The 3,117-nt window shown below is 39.7% G+C and overlaps 1 long non-coding RNA gene across 1 annotated transcript; it reads right to left on the bottom strand.

Annotated features, from left to right (window-relative positions):
• Positions 1-2,590: 2,590 nt before the first annotated feature.
• On the bottom strand, positions 2,591-3,028 carry LOC109198026 (uncharacterized). The gene is made up of 3 exons (XR_003217320.1): positions 2,914-3,028; positions 2,758-2,818; positions 2,591-2,612 (listed from the first exon to the last, which is right to left on the bottom strand). It is a non-coding gene; the product is annotated as an uncharacterized LOC109198026 (long non-coding RNA).
• Between the last annotated feature and the right edge of the window lie 89 nt (positions 3,029-3,117).

Below are 3,117 nucleotides of genomic sequence, written 5' to 3' on the forward strand. Positions count from 1 at the left end.
GAATCTTTTCAGGCCCCTCCTCTGGGAACAGCTTCCAGTTTGGATTCAGGAGACAGACACTATCTCTACTTTTAAGATTAGGCTTAAAACTTTCCTTTTTGCTAAGCATATAGTTAGGGCTGGACCAGGTGACCCTGAATCCTCCCTTAGTTATGCTGCAATAGGTATATGTTGCTGGGGATTCCCATGATGCACTGAGTATTTCTTCTTCAGTCACCTTTCTCACTCACTATGTGTTTACACACCTCTCTGCATTGAATCATTACTTATCAGTAAGTAAAATTTATTTATATAGCACTTTTTGAGTATTACAAAGTGCTTCGCATGAGAATATAAACGCATATGAAATAAAACAACATATTACACATGAACATTACCCAAATGCCTGTCTAAACAGATGTGTTTTAAGCTGTTTTTAACCTCCTAGGACCTGGCATCCACATATGTGGACATCACATTTTGGTTGTCTAGACTAAAACACAAAATTTTGCTCTACAAGGGCCTGATATCCACTTACGAGGACATTATACTGCCACTGTTCTATCAACATTAAAACAAATGTCCTCATATGTGGATCTCATTTTTCTCAGAAACAAAAATCAGGTAAAAAAAAAAATCTGCTAATTCTGTAATTAATTAATTCTGTAATTATAATGTAATTGTTTTTACATTCATCAGGTCCTAATCAGCCCAAAGAGCAAAGAAAAATTAAAAAGCATGCCAGGAAAGAGTTCGGGTCTTAGGAGGTTAAAAGAAGCCACAGAGGTGATGGTGGGTAGTGAGGGAGCTAAACTGTTCCACAATATTGGAGCTAGAGTTTGAAAAGCGCAATCCCCCTTTGTTTTCAAACAGGTCTGTGGAATAGAAAGAAGACCACTATCAGTGGATCTGGCAGATGGCTGGTGCTCCCTCAGCCTGGTTCTACTGGAGGGTTCTTCCTTTTAAAAGGGAGTTTTCCTTCCCACTGTTGCCAAAGCACGTGCTCATCGGAGGTCATATGACTGTTGTTTGTTTCTCTGTATTTTTCTCTCTTCCACATCGAAAGGATCCAGTGAAAGTAGTTCTGGCATGTGACAAGGATTCCTCCTGGGCGTCTCCTAGGTGAGGTGTACTGGCCGTGTCCAACCAGGAGGAGGCCCTGGATCAGACCAGGACCTGATGGAGTTCCCCTGGATAAGCTGGAGGAGGTGGCTGTGGAGAGGGAGGTCTGAGTTCTCTGCTTAGGCTTCTCCCACAACCTGGCCGCAGATAAATGAAATAAGTAGACTAAATATAACTTTTTATTCTAAAGAATGTGGTTGTTTCCTTGCAGGACACCAGAGAGATGAGCATATCCAGCCCACATCTGCAGCAACTGTACTTAATGGAAGTTGGGACAATGTTAAAGACTTTCTTCAAGCAATTGCACTTGGATTAGCTAAATTCATGACAGGCATTCAAGCAGTAATGTCTGGACTGACAACCAAACATACCAAGCTTCTGTGTTTGAGCCAGAGACTGCACTTGTGGATGAACAATACAAACATTTTATCTTTATTATATCAGTAATGTAACTTGCAACAAAAAGTTCTGGGAAGCTTAAACTTAGTTTCAGAATAATTAAATCTGAGACTTGTACAGTTAGCAAAGTGTGATCCATGGTCTGATTTAGATGAGTGAAATCACTGAACAAAGTGAGGAAGCTGATCCACTTTGACATGTCTGTTGTGAAAAGACTTTATTGGATTCCTACATCCAGGTAGGTCTGGATAGCTGTCTCCAAAAGTTGAATCTGTTCATCTGGACGTAGCGTTTTGTGGGAGAAACGTTTCGTCACTCATCCAAGTGACTTCTTCAGTCTCAGCTGACTGCAGGTTTCCGCAATCTTATAAACAGTACATTTGCATAATGACTAAAACCAGCCCACACGCTACGTCCAGATGAACAGATTCAACTTTTGGAGATTTACTTTCCTGGATGATTGAGAATGCATCAAGACGTCTGGATAGCTGCTTGTCCCTTAAAAAAACTTTCTCATTTAAAACCTGCATTTTGTATACACTCAGATCTTGGTCTATTATTAAAGTGTGATATTTAAAAACAACAACTATACAAAAAAAGAGGAAAACACAGTAACATTTTTCGACTAATAACAATATAAGAAATTTTCACCTATTTTAAAAACCACTTAACTACAATTGAGCTTAAAATCTACATAAATATCACATCATCATCATCAACCCGTCCCTTCATCTGGTTTGTTGACTGTGGAGTACAGTGCACATGGAGACTCTCCTGTTTCCTGACTTCTATCTCTGAAAACAGAGAAGAACATTTCATGATTTGGAGGATATAGCATCAACTGAAATCATTTCCATTAATGGTGAAAAAGAGCAGTAAAAGCAGTGAGTTTGTTTCTTAGACATGAGAGGACAGTCTCTCTCACCTCTTGGCTGCACTGCCTCTGTTAAATCTAACAGCAGTGTACTCAGTAACTTCCTGTTCCAGCATGTGTCTGTGAGGCTGAGCTGCTCTGATGTTGGAGTAGAGAGGATCTGCCTGGTTATTGGAGAAGTGGATGCTGGTATACTGAAGATCATCCTGCTCCTCTGCTGTCTCTGATCAGGTAAACACTGTATAGGAAAAAGATCTCCGCTACAAATGTGATCAAATGTATTTGAGTTAAAGAACAACAGCAAAGAAGGATTTGTGAGTCCAACAGGAAGTTTAAAACCACAATGTTGGTTATTTGTACAACACTGATGTGACTGTTTTCACCTGTTCTCTGTTGTTGGCTCTGTCTTCAGATTTAACAGGTTCCTTGGACATCCTCTTTTTTCTGGTTGGGACAATTAATGATGAACAAAATAATGACATTCATAAACTGTTAAATCAACTTTATCTTGTAAACAATAATGTAACAGATCTGCTCACTGAATCCACAGGAAGACAGAGAAGAATATGACAGGCAGGAGAACAGCAGCAGTTACTCCAGCAGCTTCTAATGTTCCTGCTCCTGTGGAAACAAAGATCCAAATAAAACACTGACAGTTGTTAGCATTACAACAACTGAGCACAGAGTCGATTCAGGCACGAGATCAAGTTAAGCCACAACATTGTAGAATAAATGTTACTGTG

This window comes from Oreochromis niloticus, unplaced genomic scaffold (genome assembly GCF_001858045.2).
Source record: "Oreochromis niloticus isolate F11D_XX unplaced genomic scaffold, O_niloticus_UMD_NMBU tig00000362_pilon, whole genome shotgun sequence".
Classification (NCBI taxonomy): domain Eukaryota; kingdom Metazoa; phylum Chordata; class Actinopteri; order Cichliformes; family Cichlidae; genus Oreochromis; species Oreochromis niloticus.